Source organism: Electrophorus electricus, chromosome 3 (assembly GCF_013358815.1).
Source record: "Electrophorus electricus isolate fEleEle1 chromosome 3, fEleEle1.pri, whole genome shotgun sequence".
Classification (NCBI taxonomy): Eukaryota; Metazoa; Chordata; class Actinopteri; order Gymnotiformes; family Gymnotidae; genus Electrophorus; species Electrophorus electricus.
The window spans coordinates 31,974,102-31,991,572 of NC_049537.1; the positions used below are offsets into that span (position 1 = coordinate 31,974,102).

A 17,471-nucleotide genomic window follows, 5' to 3' on the forward strand; every position below is an offset into this window, starting at 1 on the left:
TGTTTAATGTCCAAGCTTTCATTCAGATCTGGCTGAATCACAGAACATCAGCCGACCAAAGCACAGATGAGTAATGGAGGGGAATAAAACACCAGGAAAATGGGGCTCCATGTTGGTCTTAATTGTCTATGGAAAAACTGTCATATTTTCCACGGGGTAAGCTTGGAACCATTACGAAGCTAGTCGTCATTACATTTTCCACAACATTTTGCAAAAATGTCAGGAAGCAGCTGGAGAGACAGATTAATTGTCTTTCTCTCTGGATCCCCCCACTTAAAACATCATGCTGGAATTCTATCCTCGTGGGGTTTGTTTTGGGAGGGGGGGTGTCTCCCTTCTCATCTAGTACCCAGTCAAACCTCTTATAAAGCTTAAACCTCTGACCACTTGTAAACTAAAGGGCAAAATCCTCCAAATGATAACTCAGTCATTCCTCCAAAAAGCGTTTTAAAACAGTTAGCTTGAGGGCTTCATCCTGCACTCCATTCTAGGTGCCATCATCATCATCAAAGACAAAGGCCGCAGCCAAGCCAAAACATGCTGATTCACAATCCCCCATAACTCCCACGTATGTCAACGAGGAATACGCAGAAAGAGAGGGACTCCACCAGGGGCCGTGCACCCGAGTGGAAGAGCTGGAACATCAGAGTGGCCCCGTGTCCTGGAGCAGACCAAATAAACGGTTCTAGTCACAGTCCAAGGTTAACAGATCCGGATCTGGCAAACAGCCACCGTGGCTGCACTGTGCATCAGGCAAAATAAAAGCCCAGCAGTGCACTCCATTGCTGCTCAGAGGGGCAGGTAAAATAAGAGTCTGATCTCTTAAACCATTGCTGCACAAACTGGTGAGCAAAATAAGAGTACAGTCCTGCACATCACTGATACACAGAACACCTGACAAAATAAGAGTCCTCCACCTCATAAGCAGATGAAACTCAGACTTTAACACCTACCAACAGATGTTATCTGCTTGAATGAAGACTTACCAAGTAATCTTGTATTGGAAAGTTAATTCTTCTCACCAGGAATTTTGAAAAGTGATAATACTATGCAATTGTAAACGCATGCACAGATTCTAGAGTCAAGATTTCCTTCTGTACCATCTAAAAAATTATAAATTAAAATGTGAAAAAGCAGGAAATAAAAAAAAGAAAAAGAATAACAAAGACAGAGGAGGATGTAGATGTGAGGCAAAATGGATTACGTGTGTGTAATAATCCACACTGAAGGGAGGGATTATTATTGTAAAACTAATCTGGAGTCTTATCAGCAGCACTAAATCAGATCTCACCAGTGACACCTTTTATCTCACAGCTGCATCTGTGTGAAACATGCCCCCCCTACACAGACAAGGGTGCATGCTTTGGTCTGCACCCCGGCTCAATGCAGGCTACGGGGGCCATGTTCACTCGTGCGTGGAGCCGTCGCATGGACTCACCCAACATGTGCACTGCTTGTGTTCTGGTTGGCAGACACAGCTCTGAACCTCCTCTGCACAGCTGGGTTGAGATGGAGGAACGGGACCTAGTGATGTGTTCAGATGGGTCCCTCTGCCAGGGTGCTGAGACTACGCAGACCACTGTGGAGAGAGAGGAGAAAAAGAGTATTATTCTTTTGGTCTGGGCGCAAGCGGCACGGAGTCGGCTAGGGCTCTTCATATGGGTGAAATTAACCAGAACTGAGCATCTGCTGAAACTATCAATCCAGAGCTTCTGTTGCTTTTCGGGTCACCCATGGCTGAACAGGTGAAAACGTGAGAGGCCTATGGTGAGAGATGAGTTCTCCAAACTCAAACATGGCATGGAAGGAATCTTTTTCCAAAACATGTTAAGTGTCCATCTAGGAGAAATAAAGGTAATGCCATGTATATATGTGGAAGTCATCAACAGTATTCTGAGACACATTCCTAGCTGTTGGAGTTCACACTCCTCCTCCTCCTCCTCATCTTTCCCGTTTCTTCTGTGATCTAAATTTCTCCTGCAGCTGACAGTACCTGACAAATTGCACAAATCCTACGGTTGTAATCCAGCACTGCGTCTAATTAGGTTGGTTGTTAATCTAACAGAATAAGATTTCCCTTCTCATTTGCAGAACAGTGGGTGAAAAACTACACCCGATCCGCAGGCCCTGACGACAAATCACAGATATTAAATGACATTTTTTTAAATGTAGCGATGGACCCTAGAGCCACTGAAGCAGGAGCTTAGATCCCTAAGTCATAGCATGGGTGGGAACAATGTAGGAGGATGGGAGAGGAACCTCACTGTGGATCTGCACCACAACAGACCAGAAACTCACTGTAGATCTGACTACAACAGACCAGAAACTCACTGTGGATCTGAACTACAACAGACCAGAATCTCACTGTGGATCTGAACTACAACAGACCAGATCCTCACTGTGGATCTGCTCCACAACAGACCAGAAACTCACTGTAGATCTGACTACAACAGACCAGAATCTCACTGTGGTTCTGCACCACAACAGACCAGAACTTCATGGTGGTTCTGCACCACAGTAGACCTGATTGCACTCCAAAAGGGCTACAGTGTCTGCTGCCTGCCTGGTACTGTTTCGCTTTAGCCAGCCACATCGCTTGCTCCAGTACAGGAAGAGCAGCACAAATGGTAGTGAAAGACTTGACTGAGTGGTGGAAAAGCAATGATCTACAGACAGCAGTGCATATAAAGAGCATCACCACAAACCCCTTCATTAATTGGTGTTGGGGTTAATTGGGGTTGGGTTTAGTGGGGGTTAAATAGGATAGGGGTTAGTTGGGATTTTGGTTTAATTGGTGTTGGGGTTAGTTGGGCTGTAATACTGCCTTTCTGAGAGATTGCCTGTATACGTCCTTTTCCTCTCCTCAGTTCTGGGGAGGACGGGACTCGACCAGACACTGGTCCATGCGCCTGAGACATTATGAGCTCCATTATGCTACTGTGCCCCAGGCTGAGGGCAGCACAGCTAACCCAGAAAAAACAAAATATTACTATGGAGTTGCATCACAACCTGTGGCAGCGTTCGCCCAGTGTAAACACAGGAAGTAGATTTATCAAGAGCAAAAAAATCTCATGCCTTAGTTCTCACGTAGCACAGGCTGAAAGACAGTAAGACGTATGAGCTGGTCCACAGGTCTGGATCAGAGCTGAACACGTATATATGTGCATGCTGTGTTTAACTATGATTTAAAAAATCTTCATAACAGATGATTAAAAAAAGTGATGAAACACAAACTTTAAGTAGGTGTGAAGTGAGATCTTTTGTTGATTTAATAAATGTCAAGAAGCAGCTCAGGAAGATATCCATGAGTTTGTTTTCAGTAATGTAATGTGTCTCTGATTTCAATCAGTTGAAATAAATCAAATGAAACTGATTCTTTCCTATGCTGAGGCGCACTGAGTCGTGACGGACCATCTCCTGCGAGGAGCCCATCTGCTCTTCAAGCACAGGAGTCCCGTGGTGAGGGGCTTGAATTGGGTCTCTCAGATGACTGACGCATCGTGGGTGAGCTGCTCTCGGCTCCGTGAGCTTCAGTGGGAGCTATTCTTACCCTCCGCGTCCCCAAAGGAAAGCGGCTGGTGGATGAGTGCTTGGCCCTGGCACACCTCGCTCAGCGGGCCCCAGCACAGGCGCCGCGCCGGACCGTCGACTGAATGATGAAGATATGCGTGGTATAAATAACTGCGTGTAATTACGCACGCCTGCGCCTCGCGCTCGCAACTGCGATTTCGAAATACTTGAGGACATGTGGCACATTTTGTTAAAAGCTCTCTTGCACGACGCACAGCGGGAACGGTCTGGGAAATTGAAATGTTAAGAGATGACGGATGAACGCACGTTTTTTTCCCTTCTGGCTTATTTCTGAAAAACATTTCTCAGGAACTTATATACACCCACATTCTATGAGCAGCAGGCCAAAACAAGCGCAGTGCATCTGTCAAGTCTCCTTCCTTTAATTGCACATCCTCACCCCTTTCACTCTGTCTCTGACTGAAGAGGATTACAGGACTGACACGCACAATTATAGGACTTTTTTTTTTATTTTTAGCACCTTAATTTCTTCTTTTATAATTTTCTGTGAAAAACACAAATTTCTATTCAGAGCAAATCCCAGCAGCCTTGTAAAACCATAAGGAAGCTTCATCGCCTAGTTCAGGAACCTGAAGACGACACTTACATCTGAACCTGTGAATTGTGAGTGTGGCAGAGCAAGACCAGACCTTGAGCCTCTGTGTTTTAAATGTTCTTGTTCTTTTTCAAAAACACAGTGTGGTCAGAAACCATGTTGCTGTGATGATGAAATCATTGAGGTCTTGCTTCTCCTCCACAGGATCATTCAGACTGATAAAAGTTTCATGGGAAGTGATACAGGAAACTTAGTGAGATCATTTGAGGTGGCGTTAAGAAGCTAAATGTATCACAGTGGAGGAAGACCCCCGGGGCTAGCTGCCCTGTCATATCCCTGCCACTACCTTCACCCCCACTGCTACCATGGGAACAGAAGAGCGCCTTGTCCGGTGCACCTGCTCCTGCTTCACACCTCCCATGCCCTTGCAATGGTGTCTCTCTCTGTCTCCCTGCTCCTCTCTCCTCCATATCACACTCTGTTATAACTCTTTCACACCCTCAAACACCCCAGGTGTGGCCCAGGTGTGGCCCAGGCGTGGACCAGGTGTGGACCAGGTGTGGCCCAGGTGTGGCCAGGTGTGGCCCAGGCGTGGACCAGGTGTGGCCCAGGTGTGGCCCAGGTGTGGCCCAGGCGTGGACCAGGCGTGGACCAGGTGTGGCCCAGGTGTGGACCAGGCGTGGCCCAGGTGTGGACCAGGTGTGGAGCAGGTGTGGCCCAGTGGTCTGTCTCATGGCCACGTCTCCCCTAGACTCACTGCCCTTACCAGCCCAGCACTACGCTGCTATTACCCTTCATCTCACCTCCTCCTTCGCCTTCATAATTAATACAAGTCTTCCTAATAAATGCTCTACAACTCTCTGCCTTTGTGGCTCTTTAATAAGGGTCATAGCTTCAGGCATTCTATAGAGACAATGCAATTACCTTACATTTAATGGGTCGACTTAAACTTTTATGAAAGGGAACTGAACTGAACTGAGAACTCTCAGAACTGAGAACGGCAGCTCTTTCACTCCTCTGTCTGAGATTTACAGGGCGGCAGCTCTCTCACTCCTCTGTCTGAGATTTACTGGGCGGCAGCTCTCTCACTCCTCTGTCTGAGATTTACCTGGCGGCAGCTCTCTCACTCCTCTGTCTGAGATTTACAGGGCGGCAGCTCTCTCACTCCTCTGTCTGAGATTTACAGGGCGGCAGCTCTCTCACTCCTCTGTCTGAGATTTACAGGGCGGCAGCTCTCTCACTCCTCTGTCTGAGATTTACAGGGCGGCAGCTCTCTCACTCCTCTGTCTGAGATTTACTGGGCGGCAGCTCTCTCACTCCTCTGTCTGAGATTTACTGGGCGGCAGCTCTCTCACTCCTCTGTCTGAGATTTACTGGGCGGCAGCTCTCTCACTCCTCTGTCTGAGATTTACTGGGCGGCAGCTCTCTCACTCCTCTGTCTGAGATTTACTGGGCGGCAGCTCTCTCACTCCTCTGTCTGAGATTTACAGGGCGGCAGCTCTCTCACTCCTCTGTCTGAGATTTACAGGGCGGCAGCTCTCTCACTCCTCTGTCTGAGATTTACTGGGCGGCAGCTCTCTCACTCCTCTGTCTGAGATTTACTGGGCGGCAGCTCTCTCACTCCTCTGTCTGAGATTTACTGGGCGGCAGCTCTCTCACTCCTCTGTCTGAGATTTACTGGGCGGCAGCTCTCTCACTCCTCTGTCTGAGATTTACTGGGCGGCAGCTCTCTCACTCCTCTGTCCTGTTGAACCACTGCATGTTCCTCAGTGCAATCAGTAGAACTCGCTGTTCTTCTCCTGCGCCAGCTGCACGTATCCCTTCCATCCATCCCTCCCTTTAAGAGCCCACCCCCAAACACACACACACACACACTCACACACACACACACACACACACACACACACTCACACACACACACAGTTTTGTCTCCCCATTATAGGGTGTCCTAATCGAAAAAACATGGCTGACAAATGGTGCATGAGGCTGAGATTTGCGTCGTGGCTGTGGCCATTACATCACAGGCTCATATTGTATCGTCGGCCGTTGCAAGCCATCCCCTGATAGCCAGTGTTCCATGTCTCGTTACCCATGGCGACAGCCTAAATGGATCTCTTGACAGCACTGGCTGTTTTTTTTAAAAAAAAACAAAACAAAACAAAAACCCTAATATCAGTCCAGGGTCCGTGAGAGAAAAGACAAGCAGACTTTAAATGAGTTTGTCTTTTCTTCCAAACGGACGGAGGGACAGGTTCACCTCTGTCAGGATGGGGTTTCATGGTCTGACAGCAGATGAATAAAGGCTGAATTCACCCTCTTCTGAAGTCATCTTCAATACAAACATAAACTGCATGTGTTCATACTTAAAAAAATAACGTGATTGTAGAGCTAGATGTCCTCAGCTTGGATGGACAAGCTTTAAAACAGGAGTTTAGTTATTTTTTCCCCATTTTCCCCCAGTTTAGAAAATGTTAATAAACAGTTACTTGACCAGAGAAACTGGCCAACACACACCTTACATAAACCCAGCTGTTACAGAGCAGGACGGCATCCACAGCTGTTATAGAGCAAGACGTTGTCCACAGATGTTACAGAGCAGGACGCTATCCACAGATGTTACAGAGCTGTTAGAGAGACACTCTCTATCCAAATAAGCAATAGACCATAGTGATGGTGGTTTTGTGTACTCATTGACAACAACAAATACTTGAGCACAGACAAAAAGAGATAATGTAATAATATGATATACTCATAATGTAAAATGTGTTATAAACACAGATCATAGTCCGATCGTGTGGGTGAGGGCCCATTCCACTGGGAGGAAGAGATCTTCAGGCTGTCCTCCAAACTGGCAGCGATGCCACACCAGGAGCGTTTGGGTCCAGCAGGTGTAGGAGCGCCAGGCACGCGCTCTCATCAGCTCACTGGGGAACAGGATTTGGCCTGCCACAAATTGGAGCCACATGGTGTTTAATGGGCATTAATCACAGAGGGTGGTGCCGGCTCTGAGCTGCCCCCCGGGCGGGCTAATCAATGCCATCTTCTCACCCCCCCATCACTGCTGCCACTGCAACTCGGGCCCACAGGCCAAATTGAAGGGGGAAGCATCATGTGCGTCAGGGCGTGAGGATCAGATCCACTCTGGCCTCTATGCCTGCTTCAGAATCGACACCCATCCTCCAGACCACAGTTGACGAGGGATTAAACACTCAACCTTTTTCCCAAGAGGTGAATCTTTTTCCTAAACACTCAGCCCTTTTCTTAAGGGATGAATCGTTTTCCCAAGAGGTTGGCTAATGTAATGCTCTCCTCAGAGGCCACATGATCAAAGAGTGAAACTTTGATATGCGAGTCCTAATGTGAGAGCTGTTTTAGTCAACATAGCACATGTTGGCTGCGGTTCACAGATATACGTCGCCCTCATCTTGAGGAATTTTACTGAGGTCACGGAGTTCACTGCCTTCACTGCGTGGGTCCTACCACTCTTCCTTCTGGCTTCCCTGCTACCTCTTCTGCGTAAAAACAAGACCAGACTCGGCATGATAGCACTATGAGTCAAGACTACGCCATCCATGCCAATCTCAAGCTGTTATACAAGGCAAAGGACCTGGCAGTCAACGGCACTCTGAGTCAGTCTGTAAGAGACATCCAGGCCCGTCTGTTCAGTTTCCACTCATTGCTCTGTAATACGCCTCCCCTTCCCAATTTCTCCTTTTTTACGTGGTGTTCTTTTCTTAAAGCAGGCTGGAGATGCAGCCAGGAGCTTCGCTGAGATCCTGACAGATCCATGGCAGAACTCTGCAGCTGGAAACGAGAGCTTTATGGCAGTGTAATTGACAGGTTGAGACATCCCAGCGGCAGCCGTGCGCCGTGTCCTGGAGGAGACGAGTGCTCCTTTTTATAGGGTCCCTCCGGAAACATGCTAAATGACAGTGAGGCTGTAGGAAACTTTATGCACAGCCGTTTATTAACACCCAATGAAGAGTGGCACCTTGCCAGACAGACGCACAAATTACAATATTTTAGGCCTTTTTGCAGTCTTTCCAAACTCTGCCCTGAAACGGAATATTCAGCTGGACAACTTCAATCAGCATCGGGTGAGATGCAGTGCTTCTGTTGGAATAAATATTTGGGATCACCATAAAATTTCCCACTAAACGGCACTGAAGCTGTGGGCTAATGCCAGGATAGTGTGTGTGGACAGTTCAGGAATTTCACCAGTGTCCGATTGATTCTGACATGCAGAGGATTTCTGGTCAAAACAACGAACCTCAGACTCTTCCGCAGGCTCTCCTGTATTTCTGTACAATAAAGAAAAAGCATATGCCTTCTCTCCCAGCATGCCACTCTGCAAACCTGATTTATGATGCAATTTCCTGAAATTAGCAAGAAGCACAGTGCGACTCAGTAATAAGGAAAGTCTAAGATATCTGTGCATGGTGTTGTGATTTTTGCCATTATTCACATCTGCATATTTAATTAAAAAGTCAGATAACTACCATGTCAGGACGCTGTACTGCTTTGGGGGAACTGGCCAATAGAAATGACAGAATGACAGGTCTGAAATGGCAGTGTGACAGAATGACGTGTTTCTAATGAACACACAGACTACCCTTGAAGTCGCTCTTTGGAAATGGCCATACAGTGATCATACAGTGATCATACAGTGGTCACACAGTGCTCATGCAGTGGTCATGCAGTGGTCATGCAGTGGTGCCTTCAGGTGTGGTGTCCAGGCCTAAGATCACTGAAAGCACCAAGAGAGCAACACTCACCTCATGCTCCATGAAAACAACACTTGTTAAACAAGTGTGTGTCACGTGCATCATCACAGTGTGTGTCACATGCATCATCTCTGCTTCATATGTACAAAAGAAGTCAGTTTTGTCTGGACTTTATTACAATGTTCAACTAATAATCTTCAAGTGGAAAGGGGACTAACGAAAGAAATCCAGAAGAAAGACCTGCGCTACCTCTCCAGAAGAGAGACCCGTGCTAACCTCTTGTGTCGGGTATTGCCATGTAAATCCAACAATAACAACAACGGCATCAGGACGTTGGGGAACTGGATGAGAGAAAACTTGTGGTTCATGACAACAATTTATGAGAAATCCACCACTTTACCAGCAATAAACTCAACTCCATGATCTGTCACATGTATTATTCTAGGTCAAAGGTCATGGTGATCCCAAGATATAACCACAACATTACTCAGTATGATTATTGTGTTACCACAGTTCTGTTACCAGCAATGACTTGATTTTTCTCGAGACTGCTAATAGAAAGAGACTTTGTGTGTGTGGTTGTGTGAGTTGTGTGAACTGTTCTGAAACTACGAGTGAGCACATACTTCTGGAAATGCTGCCCTCACCCCCCTGGAGAAACCTCTCTGCTAACGTAAGGGCCATAGCAGTCAGAGAAACCCTGACTAGCCGCTGCAGTGGTGATGTCATTACCAGCTTACCCATCAGACGGCCACACTGCTGTGAACACAGCCTGTGCTGTTGTGTGTTTCCTCATTCCTCTTAAAGAAAAACGACACCTTTTCTGAAAACAGCCATTTTCAAATGTTCACGTAAGCTACATAGACACAGACAGTCATCTGGCTTCTTTAAACTCTACTGAACCTGCTAGAGTTCGATATTTAGCCTAAAAAAGATTTATGCTCATTCCTAGAGGCCAAAGAGATCAACATCATTCTTGGATCTCACATCTCTCACTGCTACTAATCACAGAGTGAAGGTCAGGGCTGTGAAGCATCAGGGCCGACGGCATCAGTCAGTTCCCTGGCCCACCCCACTCTGGGTCTGTTCACAGCTGCTTGAGGACCCTGTCCCTTTAACTGTCACACTACAGGAGACACACTTGCTCTGCAGATGATAACAGCGGCTCCAGAAGCCTCCTGATGCATTAATATTAAAGTGCTGCTAAGCACAGGGTCAAAGTGGCCCACTTCAGACAAGCACAGCTGCCAAAGACTACGTCAGCAGAGCGGAGAGAGAGAGAGGGAGGGAGGGAGAGGTGGAGAGAGATGGAGAGAGAGGGGGAGAGAGAAAGAGAAAGAGGTGTAGAGAGATAGAGATATGTAGACAGAGAGAGGGGGATGTAGAGAGAGAGAGGAAGCCCTCAGAAATTCTCATAATCTATTACACTTTTTATCCTGAGGTCACTTTACAACTTAATGCCAACAAAAACATCTTGTTGTATCAGGGGTTTGAGAACATGTACGTGAACAGAGGACAATGTGCTCTCTTTGTGTTTTAGACAGCATGAGGAGTTAAATGTGAACACCAGACTCCCAACAAGACACTGACCACAGTTAAAGGGTAATGCAAAGGGAATTAGCTCTCAACAACACTATCACTCCTACACTGCAGCACTAACACTCCAACTCTCCTAAACTACAGCACTAAAACTCCCACACTACAACACTACAACTACCCCTCCCATAGTGTGTTTTAAAGACTCCATGTTCATGTACAGGTACACACACACTCGAATGATGTCTTGCTGTCATTTCCAATATTTTCCAAGGGCTCTGTAGAGGCTGTTGAAATAATTCTAATAACATCTTTAATTAACAATACTAATAACACATTTAATTAATATTTATAATAACATCTTTCAATGGAGCAGCTGCAACAATATTTGAGATGTGAGGGGGGTGGGGGCAGTCCCAGACAACAGGACAATAATCCTGTCTTCTCATCTAAATCTGTCTCTCTTTAATCTGAAAGCCTCAAGCGGAAGGCCAGTCTTGCTCTCTTCCCCTCTTCCCGAGTCTCTTGGAGCTCAGAGACTGTGAAAAGTTGGAAAGGAACAGTCTGTTAGTCCAAACCGGGGACAGAAAGTCTAACATGCATTGTTTTGAAGGAACGTGTAACCCAGGCTGTGAGGAATGCCTTTCACTAACGCTGACAGCCAGACGACTGGTTCACCATCTGCCCTCTGGACTGGAGTGTGAGGCAGGGCTGGAGGTTATTAAAATCCTACAACATGAAGAAGTGTGAGTGGCTGAGTAGTGCATGCGAGGAAACATGGCAGGGCAATGCATGCTGGGAAACAGAGTGACGGGATAATGGAGGAGCGGATACAAGGCCATTCCTCAGCGCTCCAGAATTTTACAGAGTGTTGTGATCATTCATGCTTGGAAGAAAACAACTCAAGAAGATGGTTGTGGTCTTCTCAAAGTTTCACTCTGTTACAACAAATATTTGTGCACATGTGTGTGTGTGTGTGTGTATACGTGTGTTTGTGTACACGTGCGTACATGTGCGTGTGTGTGCGTGTGTGCATGTGTATGTACATGTACGTGTGTCTGTGTATATGCGTGTGTGCACGTGTGTGCGCATGTGTGTACGTGTGTGTATGTGTGTATGCGCGTGTGCACATGCACATGTGTGTGTGTGTGTACATGTGTGTGTGTGTGTGTGCGTGCGTGTGTGTATACATGTGTGTATGCGTGTGTGCGCGTACGTGTGCGTACATGTGTGCGCGTGTGTGTGTGTATACGTGTGCGAGTGTGTGTGTGTGTGTCTGTGTGTGTACGTGTGTGCGCGTGTGTCTGTGTGTACATGTACATGTGTGTCTGTGTGTGTGTGTATACGTGTGTGTACGTGTGTGTGTACGTGTGTGTATGTGTGTGTGTGTGTGTGTACGTGTGTTTGTACGTGTGTGTGTGTGTGTGTAAGTGTGTGTGTGTTTTACTTGTTCCTCTTTTGTTTCTTATGGTGGTTTTAATGCAGGTTGAACAATCAGATGTTAATTGTCCCTCTCAGGTTCAAGAAATGTGTCAAAGATGACAGAGGAAGTGGTCACTGAGAGGTGTGAACTTGACTTCCACAAGACTAATGCGACTGCACCACAAACAGTGCAGCATTCTCTCTCTCTCTCTCTCTCTCTCTCTCTCTCTCTCTCTCTCTCTCTGTCTCTCCCTCTGTCTCTCCCAAGACATGCACACACCCACACACTGTGAATGAGAGAGACTTTCTATGCTTCCTTTCAGCAGTAAGACGGCAGAGCGTGGTTCAGTGCGGAGCGTTGTTTTTCCAGTTTGTGTGTTTGTACAGTGGCCGGCCTGCAGGCTCCGTACACCTGGCTGTTGTCACTCTCAGCAACTTGCGTCTCCTCCGTCATGGGTTTCCTGACTCAGAACAGCGTCTGTCGCAAACCCGAGCCAACCCAATCCTGCCCCCTCAGGCCTGGAGTCTGGGTTCCTCTGGAGGAAAGTTACTCACACCCCAGTCCTGTTCTCTCTCACAACAACGCACTCCCCAGCGGAGTGTAAGGACCCAGCCCCAGCTATCTCCACCCAAACACAGATTACTCATGGAAAAATTGCACGCAAACACACACTCACACACACTCGCAGTTCCACTCTCTTACACACGAGCATCCTCTGCTTCTGACTGTGTCAGAGACTTTTCCCTGTCACTCATCACTGCCAAAGGATTGAGGTGAAAAAGCACAAAGCGTTTGTCTGTTTTCCATGTATGTCATAACAAGCTGAATCTGCTTCACAGTGGAGTTTGTTTCCAGAGAATGAGTTTCCATTCATTAGTGGAGGTGCTGCATCACAGAGGAGGGTGGGAGCAGCCCAGCTCTCATTCAGGATTATTCAGGACCGCCACAAACCCCATCATTCCTCTTAATAAGAACCTCCGGGATAATTGTTTTTCCAGCTCCGCTGGGATGTACGGTGGTCTCCTGCTGCCGCTGGGATGTGTTTGTTTCCGTAGTGCATTCTCCACTGTGGTCATATTCCTGCCCCCTACATCCTCAGTTTTTTCTTTTTCCCCTGTTGGAATTGCGTGTCGTGACGATAGACTGCTGGGATCAAACCAAACCGGGCTTGGATTATGGAAGGACCTGCTCTGATTAACATGGATGTCAATGGCGCTGCACTAACAGTCCATGCTGGAGAATTTTCCATCAGGGACTTGCTGGCAAGACCAGTGATGTGGAGCAGATGGCCTGGTCTCAAACATAATACACATACACACACATACACACACACACCTCACATACACACACACACCTCACATACACACACACACCTCACACACACACCTCACACACACACCTCACACACACACATACACACACACACACACACACACACCTCACACACACACATACACACACACACACCTCACACACACACACACACACACACACACACACACACACCTCACACACACACACACACACCTCACACACACACATACACACACACACCTCACACACACACCTCACACACACACACACACCTCACACACACACATACACACACACACCTCACATACCTCACATACACACACACACCTCACACACACACACACACACACACACACACACCTCACACACACACACACACACACACCTCACATACACACACACACCTCACACACACACACACCTCACACACACACACACACACATACACACACACACCTCACACACACACACACACACCTCACACACACACACACACACACACACACATACACACACACACACACACACACCTCACACACACACACACACACACACACACACACATACACACACACACACCTCACACACACACATACACACCTCACACACACACACACGCACACACATACACACACACCTCACATACACACACACACCTCACACACACACACACACACCTCACATACACACACACACACCTCACATACACACACACCTCACACACACACACACACACACACACACATACACCTCACACACACACACACACACATACATACACACACACACCTCACACACACACACACACCTCACACACACACACACACACACACACATACACACACACACACACACCTCACACACACACACACACCTCACATACCTGAGCCACAGCAGCTATGAAGCTCCGTACAGACCAGGCTAACATCGTACCGCTGACACACGACTCTCAGATGTACTTACGTCTTTAACACGAGTCCATCATCATTCTCTGGAGTTTGAGTCTCCAACATGAGTCAACACACCATCCAGTGCAGAGGCCTGAAGACCTCTCCAGTCCAGCAACACCATGACAGGGACAGTCCAGTAACACCACGACAGGGACAGTCCAGCAACACCATGAGAAGGACAGTCCAGCAACACCATGACAGGGACAAGCTGTTATATAATTCTGGAATCCCTCTCTAGAGTGTGTTTTCTACAACAGGGACCTCCTTTAAGAGGAAGGGGGTAAGTGTCACTGGGTCATACTGCGTGTGTGTGTGTGTGTGTGTGTGTGTGTGTGTGCGTCCAGAGAAGTGTGTGTAAGTGTTTATGTGCTTATGTAACTGTAGCAGCTGTTGTGCCAGTTTACTGGGGTGGAAGTTCATATGGTCTACAGGGAATGTGTGTGTGTGTGTGTACGTGTGTGTGTGTGTATGTGTGTTTGTGTGTGTGTGTGTGTGTGTGTGCGTACATGCGTGTTCATGAATGTAATGTAAATGCCACTGTACCCACTCTACACGTGTGTTCTTATGTACATGCATGTTACATACATCTATTTGTATACACATTCAACTCCAGATTCATATGCACATATGAATATATGTGTATACACATTCAACTCCAGGCATCATATGGCATAAACCCTAACCCTAAACCCTAACACTAAACACTAAACCCTAACCCTAACCCTAAACACTAAACCCTAACCCTAAACCCTAACTCTTAACCCTAACCCTAAACCCTAACCCAAACTCTAACCCCTAAATCTAACCCCTAACCCTAACACTAACCCCTAACTCCTAACTTATAACCCTAACCACTAACCTCTAACCCTAAACCTTGACCCCTAAGCCCTAACCCCTAATGCCTCACACTAACCTCTAACCTGAGTCCCATCCAGCCCTGTTCTTTAGCCTGAAGTGCTTGAGTGCTGTGTGCGTGAATATTGTGGGAAAGTCTGTATGAGCTACACCAGATAAAGAGATTTTACACTAAAAATACAATAGATAATCTAAGAATCATAGTGTGTGTGTGTGTGTGTGTGTGTGTGTGTGTGTGTGTGTGTGCGCGCTTCACTGTGGATTCTCCAGGCTGGTGCATGCAGTGTAATGCAATGACATGAGGTTTCAGATCGCTGTCTTAGGAAGACAGCACTGCTCAGCATTCTGGAGAATGATCTGTAAATGGATTTAAATAGTTCTGACTGGCTCCTGTAGTTCAGCAGGTACAGCAGGTGGCTCTCATACGGGTAAACATGTACACATGTAAATGACTGTGGATAAAAGTGTGTGCTGTGCACTGTAATGCATCCCCTTCTGCAGAAACGATCTCATTCACAGTGTGTTCTGTGTATAGATCCCATGTAGCCCATTAGCATGTGACCTCAGACGTGTAAGCGTCAGTCTGGTGTCTGTAGACCATCAAACACAAGGCAGGAGACCAGCCCCCCACAGAGCAGCAGGGACGTCCTCACCAGCAAGATGGCAGAGAGGACAGACAGTCACCCTCTCCTCTCACACATCAGAAATCTATCAGCAGTTCATTTACAATCCAAACTGCACCAAACCCCCCTCAACAAGCCTTAATTACATTCAGATCAACAAAGGAAGACCATGAGTGTTTTAACAGGCAGCTAAATCTCACACACACACAAACACACATATATAAATATAACACATATATTTTACATGTTATTGTACTTGTAGCTGAACGTCCCAAGGGCTGGCCTTCCTGAGGGATTAACGCTGCCCGGGGCTGTCCAGGAACGAGGCACCCAGGTTGGAGCACCCAGGCCCCTGGTCCCCTCAGCCCAGGCCCTGGCTGAAGGAGGCTCTAGTATTCATATAAACTGATAATGGGACGTGTGCACAGCAGGAATGGAAAAATCCTGGGAACCTTATGAGATTTCCACATTCTTCGCTCTCGGAGGGCCAGACACGTACGCCCTGCATCTGCTCACAGAAGTGTGTGTGAGCCTGTGTGTGTGTTTATGTGTATTTGTTCATGGGTGCTTATGTGTGTGTGTGTGTATGTGTGTGTGTGTGTTCTTAGGTGTGTGTGTGTGTGTATCTGTGTCTATGTGTATTTATGAGGATGTATGTGTATGTGTTCCTCACAGGCTCAGCGCTGGTTCTCTATTTCAGCGGCACTATTAGCACACGTTCTACCAAAATCATTCTTGCAGTAATTTGACCATGAGCTGCCCAGTCTGGTCGACACCTTGAGGGCAAAATGTTTATACGAGTCATTTTCTTAAGGTTCTGTTAAATACGTCATGTAACGCGTGCACGGAGGAACCAGCGACCCCTGGGAGTCATTTCTTCATTAGTCTGCTGCTCCGTTATGCAGGTCGTGTCTACCGTGTGCAGATGACACACTCCCCTGTGGAGTCTCCATCTCTGCCGCGGTGACTCGCCTCACCTCCAACCTGGCTGGCCTCGGCCGTTTCCACGGGTGATAAACGGTCACGCAAACCAAATAAAGATCCGGTTTCTAGCAGCAGCTGAACAGCTTCCTGTGCTGCTTTTGTTTGGCCTGTTTGGGTGAGCGCAGACAGAGGAGCACCCAGACCTACCCCCAAAAACACCTCTCACTGTCTCTCTCCCTCACTGTCCCTCTCCCTCACTGTCTCTCTCCCTCACTGTCCCTCTCCCTCACTGTCTCTCTCCCTCACTGTCTCTCACTGTCTCTCTCCCTCACTGTCTCTCACTGTCTCTCTCCCTCACTGTCTCTCACTGTCCCTCTCCCTCACTGTCTCTCTCCCTCACTGTCTCTCTCCCTCACTGTCTCTCACTGTCTCTCACTGTCTCTCACTGTCTCTCTCCCTCACTGTCCCTCTCCCTCACTGTCTCTCTCCCTCACTGTCTCTCACTGTCTCTCACTGTCTCTCTCCCTCACTGTCCCTCTCCCTCACTGTCTCTCTCCCTCACTGTCTTTCACTGTCTCTCACTGTCTCTCTCCCTCACTGTCCCTCTCCCTCACTGTCTCTCTCCCTCACTGTCTCTCACTGTCTCTCTCCCTCACTGTCCCTCTCCCTCACTGTCTCTCTCCCTCACTGTCTCTCACTGTCTCTCTCCCTCACTGTCTCTCACTGTCTCTCTCCCTCACTGTCCCTCTCCCTCACTGTCTCTCTCCCTCACTGTCTCTCACTGTCCCTCTCCCTCACGGTCTCTCTCCCTCACTGTCTCTCACTGTCTCTCTCCCTCACTGTCTCTCACCCTCACTGTCTCTCACTGTCCTTCTCCCTCACTGTCCCTCTCCCTCAGTCTCTCTCCCTCACTGTCTCTCTCCCTCACTGTCTCTCACTGTCTCTCACCCTCACTGTCTCTCTCCCTCACTGTCTCTCACTGTCTCTCTCCCTCAC

General features: G+C 47.6%; 1 protein-coding gene across 7 annotated transcripts in view; it reads right to left on the reverse strand.

The window, feature by feature from the left end:
* hivep2a (HIVEP zinc finger 2a) overlaps window positions 1-17,471 on the reverse strand; it is a 70,139-nt gene that overhangs the window by 22,070 nt on the left and 30,598 nt on the right. For 6 of the 7 annotated variants that reach the window (XM_027019323.2, XM_027019329.2, XM_035524129.1 and 3 more), the window contains one exon: window positions 1,439-1,579. The gene's annotated coding sequence lies outside the window, so the exon portion shown is untranslated. Of the gene's footprint in view, window positions 1-1,438; window positions 1,580-14,086; window positions 14,169-17,471 lie in introns of those variants that run through there. The other variant, XM_027019326.2, reaches the window with a different exon arrangement.